Below are 17,708 nucleotides of genomic sequence, written 5' to 3'. Positions count from 1 at the left end.
GTGGAAGGACTGTCAGAGCATCAGTTCCTGGATGGCAATTTCGCCAGGCTGAGATTGAATAATTCATAGATTGAAATTACCCTGCTTTCACCTTTCCATTTAAACCGGCATGATCTGAATCTCTAATAAATTTTCAAGATAAAGTAAAATGCCAGTTTGAATCTGAAGAGCTTTTAAAACCAGATGCTGCATCCCTGAATCTTTCGGTATCTTTCACAATTATCCTGTGAGAACTGCACTTCATCACGAAGCACCATTACCAGTGAAAATTACTGTGATTACAATAGCAACAGTAGAATACCGTCAAATGATCTCTAATTTACCTAATTTGCTAAGACTGTGTGCTTTTAACGCCCATTGTATGTCACCCTGCCGGGCACCCTGGATCTCTCTTGCACCGAAACAAAAGTGAGGCAGTGTGTGTGATACCTTAACTCCCAAAGCAAAGAACATTCTCCTAGGTTACAACGTCTCTTTCGTTGGGTTTGCATTTGTGTGTGTGTGTGTGTGTGTGTGTGTGTGTGTGTGTGTGTGTGTATGTGTTTCCATTGCCTATACTCCAAATGTCCATTTGGGGAATTGGTGAGTGTGTTGTATATTTGGGGTTGATTCTTGGATACAGGAGAGCACAGACTTCTTAATTTATCCACCCTTTTAATTTTAATGTATACAAGCATGTGTTTACCAGAAGGGAGGGAAGATTCTGTTCTAGGAGGAGTTTAAAAATGCAGCCAAGATGAAGTGTTCATCTTTGTTTCTTTTTTGAAACTCCTTTCTGCTTTCAGGTTAGAGAGCCTTTCAGGGAATTATAATCCTGGTGTGATGTGTTTAAAACAAAACCAAAAACGTTTCAGATTGAGAAGAAGCTCAAGAGACATCCAGTAATAACTCTGTGCAGCCCTTAGTGAGAGCATGTGTGCCTGAGTGAGTATAGGAAGCTTTGGTCCTAGACTTTGGTTGTGTTTGTGTCTGCTCGCTCTCCAAGTAGAAGTCTCACCCAAATAAGTGCTGCAGGTTTTGTCTCGGGGGTCACTGTGCCACCTGAGAGAGTGGCATGGCTCTTCAAGCCTCCGTGGAGAACAGACTGTAATCATTTGATAGGCACAGGCACTTGTGGAATTTCACCCTCAGTAGCAGACAGTATGTGGGCTTCTGCTAGTCAAGTGATTTAAGTTTGACTCTAGGTAGGGTTTCCGAGGAATGACAATCTCTGCGGAGGAAGGTAGGGTTGAAACATACCTGTCTAATGTTGCCAGTTGTTTGCTGAAGACCCTGAGCTCTGGTATATTTCTTAATCCATTATCCCAGCTTTACCTCTTCCTGCACCCCTGCAAACACCTTTGGCAGAAGGAGGTAAGTTGTATTTCGAATCATTTCTATAGTCGACGATGTTCCTTGTTGTCTGGTTTCAGTGGGTATATGTTTTTTATGTTATACTTTTCTTTCCACTTATTGTTATTCTCACTAACCTTGAGATAATAAACAACTTTTTTTCCTGTGTTTTTTCTAAATACAAATGAAACATGGTATTTTTAAAAGGTGATTTAAATATAGTTTTTTTTTTCCCTTTGTCTGAATACATACAAAGTTTTAAGGCTTTCCAAAGGCAAGGGGGAAACAGTTTTACATTGTAAATAATTTGTTTAAAAACAGCAGCAATTCACTAGAGATCAATTCTGTTACCATGTTGTTTTGTGAGATAGCTCACATTTCTAATACTGAACCTATTCTTATCTTTCGAGGAAGAAGCTTGGCTCTTAGTGACAAAGGGCTTTTCACAAACCCACACTGCCTAGGTGCCAAAGTGTTTTCTTTTGTGGGGGGGGAGGGGGGGCGGGGGAGAAAGAAACATAGTCTTGGTATTCTGCACAAGGTTTTAAATTCCTGGCATTTTAAAGCTCTCCAATAGTCAAAATTGGAGCAGGGTAATTAATCATTGATTGAGCAAACTGGTTTACAAGTCTGATGTTTAAGTAGTAACAGGTATCCTAAAATTCTCTAAGAATAATTGGAAGTCAGATTTTTGTTACTTTTTTGGGAATGAGAAACTAATTGTATTCACTTGATAAAATAGCAAATTTGAAACTGATAGTTTTATGATTCAAGTATTTGTACTTCATATTCTTGGAAAATGAGAGGTTTGTTTTATTTTGTTAGGATGCAAGTGCCTCTAGTGCTATCATGTGTTAGTGCTTGATGACATTGATGATATTGAAATTCCCTTGTTTTGCCACAAAAAAGAAAAGATTCAGCATTTAGAGCTGCTAACTGAAAAATCTTGAACTCCAGTATTTCTCTAAAATTAAATTCTCTTTTCAAACTATATTTAAGTCATTGAATGTAAATGATCATGGTAGTATAAAATAAGTTCTTTAGATAATTTCTAATCCATTGTTGACAACTTTTTTCACTATGGATATGTCTTACTTATAATGCTCTAGATAAGCATAACAGTTGAAAAAGACTACCAGGATAACTTTACAATTGCAAGTAATTTGAAAAAATTAAAGAATCAGCTGTAAAGTAGGGATTAATTTGGGTGACTGTCAGATACTGTCATGGCTTAACACTATTTTGTACCTTTTTTTTTTTGATAAGCGTGAGAAAGACAGGTAAAAAGTTACCCCCTCCCTCCTAACTCCTAACCCCCAATCACTACAGAGCATGAGCTAACAGTTAGCAGGAGTGATTTAAAATGTAAACACCAGAACCACACTCATAGAATCCGCAAGAATGCCTCGTATTTTAAGATAGGATGTGCAAACTTTATCACTTAATAATTGCAGTCTTTTCTGCAATACAAATACTTTGGTGAACAGATGCATTTCAGATATAGTCAAATAGAATATTCCTAGTTGATATGAGATTTCTCTAATTAACATATGCTACAAGGACAATGGCAGAGTATAGTTTTTTCTAAGTTTTAGGAGCGTAGTAATGAAACATGCTTTTACCAAGTACCAATATTTGTGCTATCCTAGGCTGCCAAAGAGAAAAAGGCAGGTGAGACAAAAGAAACAGGTGAAGATCAAAGAAAAGCACTCATATTATTCAGTGAGGCTTTTTACAAAAAAATAGCATGATCAAAAAGATTGAAAATCTTTTGTCTGTGTACTGTGTCTGCGCACTGTCTTTATAAAGAGCCTCTTCTCTCTAGTAAGAGAATCTTTCCAACATTTTACTATGAAAAATTTCAAACATACAGAAAAGCTGAAAAGTTGTAAACACCCAGATACCGACCCTCCAGACTCTGTAAATACCATTTTCCTGTACTGGCTTCATCACAAGTATATCCAACTATCTACCCTTCTGTTTATCCATCAATCCATCTTATTGTTTTGATGCATTTCCAAGTAAGTTGCAGGCATCAGTATACTTTACCCCTAAGGAGATACCTGCTGAAGTGTGTAACTAGAATTCAACATTTGTTTATAGTGCTTTCCTAAGTAAAATTTATATATGATGAAGATAGAATTTTGAAAACAACGTACTGTTTTTTCTTATGTGGCATTAATTATTTCTTTAATGTGATGAGTGACTGCCTGCAAACCCTTATGATCCGATGTTTTAAAGGTACAAATCCCCCATTAATGGTGGAGCGAAAGAAGTCCTTTGCAATCTCAATCCCCATCGCCCAGGTGAGCCTTCATCCACTGAGCCTGGGGACCACTAGTAACTCAGCATCAGTATTGGGATGGAGGAGGTTTCAGGGCATACATAATTAATTCCCAGGGTCCATCCCCATTCTTGGACCAGCTTTCCCTTCTTTTACCTGCAGACCCTTAAAAAGTAACCCTTTGCCTCTTGAACAATCACCAGCTGTTCTTTTACTTGGGTTCTTCTCTGCCTCTTCCCTTTCCTCCCCTCCTCTTCCCAATTGGCTTTTTCCCTTTTCCACTTCCTTCTGACTCCTAATTTTTTTTCTCAGAACAAAAAACCAAATCTCTTCATTTTTCAAGTCATTCTTCTGCATGCAATTTCAGGGAAATGATTATGGGAAGCAAAGGTAGGGAGTTAAAGAATCACAAGAACGCTTAAAGGGATTGGTCGTTTATGTTATAAAAACATAAATGAGTTAAGGATTGCCCTCTCAAGACCCCTTCATGAATCCATCTCTTGAATACAGTCTTGTGGGTGAGTTTTATCCAATCCTCTCCTAACTGAACCTTAGACCAAGCTTCTTTATAATCTGTACTGGTGTAGTTCCTAAGAATAAGGACATTCTCTCTGCTTCCCAAATCTGCTAAGTTTCATAGACTCAGCTTCTGGTCACCAGCTCTGGTCCATAACATTTCCATCAGTAGCAGCACAAGGCCTGCCTCTTAAATTATGCTTGGCCCTGACCCCCCAGGATGAGGAAATTCTCAAATCTTTGGTCCATATACACATGGCACTTTCTAGGTGGCTTCTCCCTCGGGCCATCTTTCTTCAGTTCAGTTCAGCATATGCCTAAAGCTTTCATTAGATATTAGATAAAAAGATCATTAGATCATTGTGGCTGGGTCTATCTTGGGCTGGATTGCCGCCAATTTGCCTATTTTTATAAAGTACTAGTTGGTTATAACAGACCAGTTAAAAGTTTAGGTTTTGTAATTAGACAAACCTGGATTGTAATCTGTATTGCCACTTAACTAGCAACATTACTCTAAGCCAAGTTATTCAACCATTTTGAGCTTCACTTCTTCAAAGGGTTGCTGTGAGTATTAAATTACATTTATATATTATATAGCATATACATATTATCTATATATAAATAATATATAAATTATAATTGATTTATACATTTTATTTATATTATAATTATATATTATTTATATATAAATGAAATGTATATATTATATAATATATAATTATATGACATTTTATTAAGTATATATAATGTATTAGCACAGTGCTTGGCTCCCACTTGGTACTCAGTATATATTAATGTTCTCATCATCATCATCACCATCACACCACCATCATCACCATATCAACCGAAGGTGCCATCCTCCTAGAACTCAGCCGGCCCTCCATCAATCTGGGTTCTCCAATACAGTGGTCCCTAACATTTTCGGCACCAGGGACTGGTTTCGTGGAAGACAATTTTTCCACGGACTGGAGTGGGGTGGGGGGGGATGGTTTCTGGATGATTCAAGCACATAACATTTATTGTGCACTTTATTTCTATTATTATTACATTGTAATATATAACGAAATAATTATACAAAGCAATTGACTTATTATGGTCTCTGTGCAGTGAAACCTCTCTGCTAATGATGATCTGTATTTGCAGCCGTTCCCCAGCGCCGGCATCACCGCCTCAGCTCCACCTCAGATCACCAGGCATTAGATTCTCATGAGGAGCACGCAACGTAGATCCCTCCCATGTGCAGTTCACAGTAGGGTTTGCGCTCCTGTGAGAATCTAATGCCGCCTCTGATCTGACAGGAGGCGGAGCTCAGGTGGTCATGAGAGCGATGGGGAGTGGCTGTAAATACAGATGAAGCTTCTCACTTGCCAGCCACTCACCTCTCCTGCTGTGCGGCCCGGTTTCTAACAGGCAACAGACTGGTACTGGTCCGTGGCCTGGGGGTTGGGGACCCCTACTCTAATAGATCCTAGCAGACTGCCCTCTCTTACCATGTCCAAATTTGCTTATTTTAATGGAACTCACATTAAATTTCCCCCTTTTTTTAAGGTCTAAGAAGGGCCCCCCCCAGCTTTCAGTTTGGTGTGGAGCAGAAACAACCAATAGAACTCACTGAATGATCAAGCTGTTCAGGTGAGGGCTCCAGGTTTTCCTCAGCTGTTCCCCATGAGGCTGCCCTCATTCTTTCAGAACTCTGCATTACAAAGTCAAATTGTGGACTATGTGCAAGCATAGGTTTAATTTAATTTTAACAAAACGGGGAGACACGGGGCCTTTCTGTCTAGGAGGGTCAAAGGTAGAATTGTGGAAGATTAATTTCCTACCACATCATTGCAAAACATAGCAGATGACCGAGGACATACCAGAGAAACAGCCTTTAGGTCGGCAAGAGGGGCCTCTGCCCTGGGCACCATGCTTTTGAGAGCTGCACTTCAGAGGGCCCTGCTCTGCCCCTCCGCTGTCATGCCCTGTCACAGCACTCCCCACAGGGCACAGTCAGTGTGTCAAGGGGACTCGTCCATCCAGAGCCTGCGCTTCCCCTGGATCCTAGAGCATGCTTCCTGGAATCCTGAATTCCTGCATAAGCATCTCTGTGTAAACATCCTGGGCTGAGGATGAAGGATGCTGCCAGTGTATGTACTCCTAGGCCTGAGAGGTACTCAGGGGAGGCTGTTGGGGGGCAGCCTCAGGCTGTCATCGAGCAGGACCCTGTGGGGCCTTCCAGGGAGAGACCCCTCCCCCATATCCTCTGCTGAAGCTCCTCTCTCAAGTGCCCAGATAACAGTATCTGATGCACGTTTCCTGAGTTGTTTTACAGATGAGAAAACCCCCACCACACGGAAGAAATTAACTGCTTGATGACCCTGAGCACGTAGCCCTCACGCCTACTAGGGCCTAAGGATTGATCACGTTAACCCCTGTGACGCCTGTTACCTTACCATCGACCAATCAGAGAATTGTGCATGAGCCGATCACGTACCCTGGGACGCCCCTCCCTCACCTGGCCTTTAAAAATACTTTGCTGAAACCCACGGAGGAGTTGCGTGTTTTGAGCACTAGTTGTCCTGGGCCCCTTGCTTGGTGCCCTGCAGTAAAGGCTGCCGTAGTCCTTTACTGCAACCAGGTGTCAGTAACTTGGCTTTACTGCGCGTGGGTGAGAGGACCCAAGTTTGGTTGGGTAACAAGGTGGGCTGGAGTATCCACACGTGGGAGACGCCTTTCTTCCTACGCAAGAAAGCACTGGGGGTGAGCAGAGGAGCTGGTCAGGCCAGAGGCTGCTGCCCGTACCGCCGCCACATTCTGGCGTAGAAGCCCAGAGCAGGGAAGAACCCCGCGTTCCGTTCTGGTCCTGGGAAGGAGGATTTGTCAAGGTAAGAGAGTAGAATTTAGTTTCTTTAACAACATGCTGGCTTTATTTGTACCTTTTAAGTATTTAGAGAAGGTGTGGAGGCCTCTGTCTGTACTCTTGCCCAGACCCTGCTCGTGGCGGTCAGGCCTGAAGCTGAGCTCGCTTTTGGAGGCTCAGTCCCCCCAAAACCTGATTGGTTGGCCGTTATTGTGTTCGTGGACCAGTCAGCCTTTACTGTAAGTACAAAGGGAAAAAGGCTGTTTGCTCACTCAAATCTAGGAAGCTTATTCTCTAATTGAGATTTTTAATCCCCAACGTTTTTGAAAGTTAGTAAATTCAGAAAGTATCAAAGTTCCATTTTGTATTTATGTATAGAACATTCTATGGGTAAAAAAAAAATGTGAAAATGATTCTGTCTCTCTACTGACATATTAAAGAGGTGAACTGGTTTTTTGTACTTGACCTAGCCAGAAAGCCAGCAGCTAACTGAATTAGATAGGGGGCTGGGCAGGATTGGTATATTAGAGGCTATGGACCCAAAGTCGCCATTTTATTGAGCTACTTAAAGACATGATCTCTCTTTTACTGCACTGCCTACGATATTCGGTACTGAAGAGGTGAGTTGAAAACAGAGAAGTTAAAAAATTAACACCTGGCAGTAGGAGAGTCCCTGTTTCATAAAGTAAATCCTAGAGTATATATGATTTTTTAAAAAAATTGGATTTCCAAAAGAAAATTCAGGGGTCAAAGAGAGATTTGGGAAGCATGGAGAGGGAATACGCCCAGGGCTGTGGGTGTTTTATACACAGTAAATGATAGACGTGTTAAATGTCATTTGGTCCAGCATAAAACACAGGGGCTAACGTAGCGGGGTCTGGAGCTCGTCAGCCGGGATTTTTTTTTTTTTTTTTTTTTTTGCGGTACGCGGGCCTCTCACTGTTGTGGTCTCTCCCGTTGCGGAGCACAGGCTCCAGACGCGCAGGCTCAGCGGCCATGGCTCACGGGCCCAGCTGCTCCGCGGCATGCGAGATCCTCCCAGACCGGGGCACGAACCCGGGTTCCCTGCATCAGCAGGCAGACTCCCAACCACTGCGCCGCGAGGGGAGCCCCGTCAGAAGGGATTTGAATCCTGATTTTGTTGCTTTACCATCTGTGTGAACTTTGAGTTTTTAACCCCTCTGGTTTTCAGTTTCCTCATACGTAAAGTAGGGATAATAGTGCCCTCCTTGGGCTTCCCTGGTGGCGCGGTGGTTAAGAATCCACCTGCCAATGCAGGGGACACGGGTTCGAGCCCTGGTCCGGGAAGATCCCACATGCCGCAGAGCAACTAAGCCCATGAGCCACAACTACTGAGCCCATGCACTTAGAGCCTGTGTGCTGCCACAAGAGAAGCCACCGCAATGAGAAGCCCACACACCACAACAAAGAGTAGCCCCCGCTGACCACAACTAGAGAAAAGTCCGCACACAGCCACGAAGATGTAATGCAGCCAAACATAAATTAAATAAATTAAAAAAAAAAGTGCCCTCCTTGGAAGGTAGGAACGAGGATTAACTTAGTTAATATTCACAAAACTCTTAGGAGAGTGCTGGCACACAGTAGATGCTATAGAAGCATTTGTTAAATAACAGAGTAAAAATGGAAGATGAAGAAATTCAAGTCAAGAGAAGTTATTAACTTTTTCCCCATCACACAGTGAATTAATAAAAGATCCACCATCCAACACAGATATTCAAATATCAGGCCTGATTCTGAGAGTGGCACATTGCCCAAGATCTGATTTTGGCCAAAATAAAAATATTTATTTGTGTCACTTATTAGATGTCTAAAGGAGAAGGAAAAGGAACTTTAAAAAATACTGTAGTACATTATTTTGATATATTTTTAAAGTTTTTGTCCTACCTTTTCTGTATTTAAATGTTGTTTTTTACATTGTCATTCCCTTTTCAAGTTAACTCTTATTCCTAGCCAATAATCTACCAAGAGAGCTTACTACCTCACCCCAGTACATTACGTACTCCAGAAAAAGGGCCGTTGCCACACACACATACACATCCCATCATTGTACGGTGCAGTGAGTCTCATTATAAAAATAATGCAAATATATGAAAGAAATTGGGAAAATGCACAGAAGTGTAAGAAGCAAAATAAACCTCAACAATAATCCCACTATTCTTAAGACAAGCGTTGATTGTCTATATGATACAACTGTGTGTGTGTAAATAAATTATAAAGATTGGACTTAAATTGCATATCCTGCTTTGTAACCTGCTTTTAAAAAATGAATATATCAAGAACAGAGCCCTTTAATTGCTGTATATTGTTCCAATACACAATCCTTTTAGTGGGACGTTTAAATTTTTCCAGATTTCTACTATTATAGATGTAATTGGAAACAATAAAAGTTTAACATGGCAGAATACATTCAGAAGCAACCAAGGTCTTTCTTTCCTTCTCTTCCCAAGGACCCACATAGGCCTTTGAGTTGTGGTTATCTGTACTTTCCTTGGTCCCTAGGGGTAAGTCAATAGGCCCTTGTGTTTTCAAAAGTGTGTGTTCAGGGAGATGAGTCAACTGGGAGTCCTACGTAGGAAAGCGTTGGAGGCTTTGAACGTCTAGAGTCAAGAGGGAGAAGAGCCAGACCGGAAGCAGAAGGTGGACTGTTCCAAGATTCGGAATGAGGGGTGGGTTCCTCAGGAGGAGGCAGCAGTAGGGAGGCTGTGGTGGCATCCTGGAGGTGCAGAACTTTGAACGGGGGACTGTGGGATTGCCTGGGGACTACTCTACATTCCTGTGGCTGAGGTGGGTCCAGAGGGTTGTGGTGTCATTAGCAGAGGCTCTGGCCCTGACAAAATGCACGCAAGCCTAGAGAGTAAAACTTCTTGGAACGACCTTCCCTAGATTCTTCAACTGCTTAAGCCCAAGGATTCTCCCACAACCCCAAGGGCTGCAAGAGGAAAACTAGAACTCGGAAAATAGTTGAGTGTCCCACCAACTCTGGCTGGTGGTGACATACTAGCCTTAGTATTGTTTGGAAAGATGATATGGTACCCAAGTCTCAGGGGTACACTTCTTGTATGTATAACTTAGTATGCCTGATGATTTGCTTAGTATAAATTCCTAGAAATGAAATTACTGAAAAAAGGGTCCAGTTGAAGGCTTTTTGTATATCCTGTGTCTTATAAGTTTCTGTATTTTTCAAGTCCACTGATTCTTCTATTTATCTCTTACAAAGGATTGTTAGGGGGAAAAGCAAAATTAGCCAAGCTAATTGATCATTAAGTATAAATTTCCATTTATAATCTTCCTCATCTCAGAAGACTTCAATTACTGGATTACTTTATTGATAAGCCCAAGTGATAGTTAATCATTAAGTATTTAAGCAAACAACATAAATTCCCACATGAGCAAGTGACATGCACTTTATCAGTTATGCAGACTGTCAGGAAATTATCTAAAATAGCCAACTCCTTGGCAGCCTTGCCAGTTGTATGACCTTGAATGAGTTACTTAACTTCTCTGAGCTTCAATTTCCTCTTCTCTAAGCAATGGGTAATAAAAGGACTGACTTCTTGGGGTGATTGGGAGAATTAAAAGCGGTGATACATGAGATACACTAGAAGAGTACCTGGCACCTGGTGACCACTCTGTGAGTGTCATCATCAGATCATGCAGCATGCCCTCCAAAGCGGACCTCCTTCCTGAGTCCCCAGCGTCACCTCTCCCGCTCCCCTCACCTCAGGCGCCAGCTCTACTGAAATACTTGCTATACTCTACCCTTGCCCTACTCTCATTTTTCTTGCCTACAATCGTACATGCTGCTTTTCCGCCTGGAATGACCTTGACTCCCTTCTTTTCCTAGTGAATTCTCTTATCATCCTTCAAGATTGAGCTCCTGTGTTATCCCTCTCCCTGCAAAGCCCTTCAGGCTGAGCTGGGCACCCCTCTGCTGTCCACTTATGCGATGTGGCAGAGTGTATTTTAATTGCTTGTTTACGCTGCTGTACCCCACCCCCAGGTAAGCTCCCCAAGGTCAGGGAACATGCTCGATTTTCTGTTGTATCTCCAGGGCCCAGCCCAGTGTGCCCCGTCATAAATCCTCAGTAATCATGTGCTGAATGACTGCATTTGTCGCAAGATCACCAGGGGAAGAACGGGACCATTTATATTTGTAGTGTTTTCGAGCATTTCCACAAACATCTCCTTTGATTTCTATGGACCAGACAAGCAGGGATAATTCCCACTCTTAGAGATGTGGAAACGGAGACTCAGGGAAGTTAAAGCTCTTACCCAAGGAGCCCTAGCCTGCAAGAACCAAAGCCCAGTGCCTCTCCTCCTGGCCAGTTTTTGTTTTGTTTTTGCATTGCACAGCTCCATCTTTCTAGAGCAGTCTCTATAAGACACTGTGTATGCTTTCGACTAAGGGCTGACCTCTCCAAGTAGGAGTTAAAAAAAGGTTAGAAACAGCAACGTAAATCCTGGAGACGGGTGAGCTGGTTGGAAAACTGGAGTAGCTGATGAAGGAATGGAAGACAGAAGAGGCAGGTTTTTTTATTTCTCTCTATTGGAGTATAATTGCTTTACAATGTTGTGTTACTTTCTGCTGTATAACTAAGTGAATCAGCCATATGTGTACTTATACCCCATATCCCCTCCCTCTTGCGTCTCCCTCCCACCCTCCCTATCCCACCCCTCTAGTGGGTCACGAAGCACTGAGCTGATCTCCCTGTGCTATGTGGCTGCTTCCCACTAGCTATCTATTTTACATTTGGTAGTGTATATATGTCCATGCCACTCTCTCACTTCGTCCCAGCTTCCCCTTCCCGCTCCATGTCTTCAAGTCCCTTCTCTACATCTGTGTCTTTATTCCTGCCCTGCTACTGGGTTCATCAGTACTGTTTGTTTTTTCTTTAGATTCCATATATGTACGTTAGCACATGGTATTTGTTTTTCTCTTTCTGACTTACTTCACTCTGTATGACAGACTCTGGGTCCATCCACCTTGTTACAAATAACTCAATTTCATTTCTTTTTATGGCTGAGTAATATTCCATTGTATATATGTGCCACATCTTCTTTATCCATTCATCTGTCGACAGGAAGACCCGGGTTTTGTGGAGGTGCTTTGGGAAGGTGGGAGAATGGACCCCAGGGTGATGTGCCCACCTCTGAGTTTGAAAAGTGGATCAGAATACTTACCATCCACTTTTCCAGAGGGCTTTAGGCCAACACAAATCATTTTGATTCTCTTTCCCTCTTGAGGCCTCAGGACATTTTAAAACCTGCCTCTGTGATTCTCACCCATGGGCACATGGAGCTGATTCGGGGTCCATCAACCAAATGGAAATCGGCTGCCTGCTTTCCTCTGCTATACTCTGAACCTGCCATTCAGAAGCTGTAATTGATACCCCGCTAGTTATCTTTCTTGGTTTTTCGAAGATTGGTGAGGCAGGAAGGATCCGCTCTTGACCATGGTTGCATTTATGTTCAGGAAGAACGAATGCTTTTCAGAATTTCATGCCCCAGATACCAGTAACAAAGGAGCTGTGATGGACAACGTTTAATTTCATTATCCCTCCTTGGAGGCTGTTAATTAAATGATGCTTTATTAGAAGTGTTGTAGGGTTAAGCTGATGTGCTCTTCCATGCTGCCTTTAATTTTCAGTCCCTTCTGCTTTCTGAGTTAGGATAATGGCCGTTCTTTATATATTACTTTCCAATTTTCAAACCACTCTCATCTATGTTATCTCATTTGTTTCTTATGACCCTGAACTTGGAACATAGAGAATTGAAACAACTTAAAGTCACCCAGATGGTGAGCAAGCAGATCAGAAACTCAGCTCCTGACTGCAGACTCGGTTCTCTGCTCACCTCTCTGAGGATATTCTGACCAGGATTCACCTGCTGCCCAGTCTTAAGGCTAGCCTGCCAGGACAATTCCCGGAAGCATGAATCAGCATTCCATACAACTTCAAGGCTTCTGAAATCAAATTTTGAAGATGAGTGGTTTGGGGAGGAAAGGACTGAGTGAAAACTTTCAGACCCAATTCAAAGGCAGAGTCCCCCTTTCCATTCTCATACCATGAACGTTAACTCTTTTGGCAGAATAATTGTAAATGTCCAGGAATTGTAGTCTCAAAGAAGATTTCATGCATTTCTAATCATGGGCCTTTTATGATAAGGCCAGTTGTTAGCAGGAAGGCAGCAAGATACTGGGTGAAAAGCATGGAATAGGGAGTGAAACGGACTTGCCTTTCAAGCCAGCTTTGCCATGGACTGGCTGTGTGACCTTGAGAAGTTATTTACTCTCTCTGGGCCCTTAGTTTCTTAATTTTCACAGTGTAAATAATACCTACCTTGTAATGTTGTGAGGGTTCCCAGTAGCATGTCCCTCCAACACTTAGAACACCAGTTCATTAGTAGATGCTTGATAAAAAACCTGTTCAATTGGATGAAATGAATTTGAGATACATATGGTGCGCCTACGTGGAGTCTGAAGCCTGGTGAAAACAACAAGGGCTTTCAGTTCTCAAAGCTCTACAGAAGCACCAGAGGCGAATAAGTTACCTTCAATTAATCTAGCAATGGCATAAAAATGTGTATGAAAGAGATGATTTGTTTGGTTATTGTGAAATCAATCCCAACTCTCATTCTGGTCGTTTAAGAGACTGGAGGGGAAGAAAGTGCTTTTATTTTTTATTTTTTTAACGTCTTTATTGGAGTATAATTGCTTTACAATGTTGTGTTAGTTTCTGCTGTATAACAAAGTGAATCAGCTATATGTATACAGCTGACAAAGGATTAATCTCCAAAATGTACAAGAGCTCACTCAGCTCAATATCAGAAAGTGTCTTTTAGATCATCTTGAAACATGGTTAAGAAAAGGGACTTTGTCTCAGTCTTCCTCATGCTTTCCGGCTGACAAGTATAGACCAGCTGGAATCTTCAGTGGGTTTGTGAACCTCAGGCCACTGGTACACCAGAATTGCACCATATTTGTAAATCTTGTGTAAGTTCACAGTGGGGCATTGTCTTCTCTGCTCCAGGGTATGAGGATTGTCTGGAAAAAAAGGTTAGTTGTTGCCATGACGGAACTTGGTGTAGCCAAGACTACAGTGCAATATTGAAGCAGAAATAAACCATGGGCTCTTGACATGTTTGCCAAGTGATTTACGAATGAGTTTACTTAAAAAGTAAGCATAGGGCTTCCCTGGTGGCGCAGTGGTTGAGAGTCCGCCTGCCGATGCAGGGGACACGGGTTCGTGTCCCGGTCCGAGAAGATCCCACATGCCGCGGAGTGGCTGGGCCCGTGAGCCATGGCCGCTGAGCCTGCGCGTCTGGAGCCTGTGCTCCGCGACGGGAGAGGCCACAGCAGTGAGAGGCCCGCGTACCGCAAAAAAAAAAAAAAAAAAAAAGTAAGCATAACACATCATCTTATATAATATTATGTCGAGGGAAGTTTTGTGACTCTGAAGTGCCCACATCATATTCAAGTAATGGCTTCACATCTCCCTAATACGACCTCAGGTCAATTTTTAGTTTTATCCAAAAATCTTGATTTCCTGATCTTTTACTTATGCCTCATTTATCCAGTTCTCTCTTTTTTTTCTTAACATACCTGAAACTAGTTTTGAATAAGAGGAACGGTATTAACCTTAGAACCTCTAAAAGCAAAGTGTTGTTGGAAGTTTTCCAGTGAAGTAGATGGAGGGGGAGAAGGGTGTCCTTGTACTTTTTCTGGTATTTCACAGTGCTTTGAGAGGTAGGGAATGTACAGCTTTGAGATAGTGAATCAAATCATCATAGACCTAATGAGATCACCTGATCCAATCACCAGGCTTCAGGCAACAGAATGTCTAAATCTTCTAAGACACATAGTAATGAATATCTCTCAACTTCAAGATCTTGAAGGATAGAGACATTGCTGTCTGCCTTAATAACCTGACTGAAGGACTAAAAACTTTTTTCTGCATCCAACTGAAACTTCTTTTGTCATCTAAATGATAAAAATAACTGATCAGACTTGTGGAAGACACATAGATTGATAGACCCAACACCCATTCCTATCACTTTTTCCCTTTCTGTCTCCACTTATAAAATCTTGGAAAGTTAACCAGTCACGTTCCCAACTTCCTTTGTAGATAGAAATAATGCTGCAAAATTTCAGGCTAATATCCAGCAAATGAACATCTGCTGGGGGTGGTGATGAAGCAAGGCTCTGGATAAACTTTTGTTGTCCTGATAAAACATGACAAATACGTCTTGTGATACCCTTTTCCTTTCTTCCTGTGTTAAATGCAGATGTGATGTCTGGTGCTACAGTAGCCATCTTGAAACCATGAGGGAAAGGCCAAGAGAATCACACAGACATTGGTCCTACCTTTTTGAGCAATTGAACCACTTCCAGCTACCACTAACCTCCAAACTTCTGATGAGAAAACTCCACCCCTATTCCTTTAAGCCACTATTGTTGGGTGTTCTACTATTTGCAATTGACCTCAATGCTATCTGAAATTCATTATCTAAAAGATTTCATGTGGCCAAAGAGTCAAATCCATTCAGCTTCTCAAGGCAGGCTCTGTTCTCCCACTGCACTTTTATAAGTTCCTCCCTTCCCCAATCAAAGCACACTCATGAAGGCACTGGTTCCTTGGTTACTTTTCTGTGTTTACTCTTTTTTTAAAAATTTTTATTGGAGTGTAGTTGCTTTACAATGTTGTGTTAGTTTCTGCTGTACAGCAAAGTGAATCAGCTATATGTATACATATATCACCTCCTTTTTGGGTTTCCTTCCCATTTAGGTCACCACAGAGCACTGAGTAGAGTTTCCTGTGCTACACAGTAGGTTCTCATTAGTTACCTATTTTATACATAGTAGTGTATATATGTCAATCCCAATCTCCCAATTCATCCCCCCCCCTTTTTTCCCCTTGGTGTCCGTATGTTTGTTCTCTATGTCTGTGTCTCTATTTCTGCTTTGCAAATAGGTTCATCTGTACCATTTTTCTAGATTCCACGTGTATGTGTTAATATATGATATTTTTCTCTTTCTGACTTATTTCACTCTGTATGACCGTCTCTAGGTCCATCCATATCTCTGCAAATGGCATAATTTCGTTCCTTCTTATAGCTGCATAATATTCCATTGTATACATGTACCACATCTTCTTTATCCATTCTTCTGTTGATGGACATTTAGGTTTCTTCCATGTCCTGGCTATTATAAATAGTGCTGCAGTGAACATTGGGGTGCATGTATCTTTTGGAATGATGGTTTTCTCTGGGTATATGCCCAGGGGTGGGATTGCTGGATCATATGGTAGTTCTATCTTTAGTTTTTTTTTTTTTTTTTTTTTTGCGGTATGTGGGCCTCTCACTGCCTTGGCCTCTCCCGCTGCAGAGCACAGGCTCCGGACGCGCAGGCTCAGGGGCCCTGGCTCACGGGCCTAGCTGCTCCGCGGCACGTGGGATCCTCCTGGACCAGGGCACAGACCTGCGTCCCCTGCATCGGCAGGCGGACTCTCAACCACTGCGCCACCAGGGAAGCCCTATTTTTAGTTTTTTAAGGACCCTCCTTACTGTTCTCCATAGTGGCTGTATCCATTTACATTCCCACCAACAGTGCAAGAGGGTTCCCTTTCTCCACACCCTCTCCAGCATTTATTTTTTGCAGAGTTTTTGATGATGGCCATTCTGCCTGGTGTGAGGTGATACCTCATAGTGGTTTGGATTTGCATTTCTCTAATAATTAATGATGTTGAGCATCTTTTTATGTGCCTCTTGGCTATCTGTATGTCTTCTTTGGAAAAATGTCTATTTAGGTCTTCTGCCTATTTTTTTGTTTTTTGGCTGCATCAGGTCTTAGTTGCAGTACGCAGGATCTTTGTTGGGACATGCGGGATCTTTCGTTGTGGCGTGCAGGTTTCTCTCTAGTTGCAGCACGTGGGTTTTCTCTCTCTAGTTGTGACATGTGGACTCCAGGGCATGTGGGCTCCAGAGCATGTAGGCTCTGTAGTTTGCAGCACTTGGGCTCTCTAGTTGAGGTGCAGGAGCTCAGGAGTTGTGGCTCATGGGCGTAGTTGCCCCACAGCATGTGGGATCTTAGTTCCCCAACCAGGGATTGAACCCGCATCTCCTGCATTGGAATGCAGATTCTTTACCACTGGACCACCAGGGAAGTCCCTTCTGCCCATTTTTTGATTGGGTTGGTTGTTTTTTTGATATTGAGCTGCATGCGTTGCTTGTATATTTTGGAGATTAATCCCTTGTTAGTTGCTTCATTTGCAAATATTTTCTCCCATTCTGAGGGTTGTCTTTTCGTCTTGTTTATGGTTTCATTTGCTGTGCAAAAGCTTTTAAGTATAATTAGTTCCCATTTGTTTATTTTTGTTTTTATTTTCATTACTCTATGAGGCAGGTCAAAAAAGATCTTGCAATTTTTGTCAAAGAGTGTTCTGCCTATGTTTTCCTCCAAGAGTTTTACAGTGTCCGGTCTTACATTTAGGTCTTTAATCCATTTTGAGTTTATTTTTGTGTATGGTGTTAGGGAGTGTTCTAATTTCATTCTTTTACATGTAGCTCTCCAGTTTTCCCAGCACCATTTATTGAAGAGACTGTCTTTTCTCCACTGTATATTCTTGCCTGTTTTGTCATAGATTTATTGACCATAGGTGCATGGGTTTATCTCTGGGCTTTCTATCCTGTTCCATTGATCTATATTTCTGTTTT

At 42.1% G+C, this 17,708-nt stretch overlaps 1 long non-coding RNA gene across 1 annotated transcript in view; it reads left to right on the top strand.

Annotated features, from left to right (window-relative positions):
* The first annotated feature begins 569 nt into the window (after positions 1-569).
* The window catches only part of LOC132432792 (uncharacterized), an 81,209-nt gene continuing 64,070 nt past the window's right edge, over positions 570-17,708 (top strand). The window contains exon 1 of the long non-coding RNA XR_009520981.1: positions 570-1,353. This is a non-coding gene — a long non-coding RNA (uncharacterized lncRNA). The remainder of the gene's footprint in view (positions 1,354-17,708) is intronic.

Source organism: Delphinus delphis, chromosome 10 (assembly GCF_949987515.2).
Source record: "Delphinus delphis chromosome 10, mDelDel1.2, whole genome shotgun sequence".
Classification (NCBI taxonomy): Eukaryota; Metazoa; Chordata; class Mammalia; order Artiodactyla; family Delphinidae; genus Delphinus; species Delphinus delphis.
This window is presented reverse-complemented; position numbering and strand designations above follow the sequence as displayed.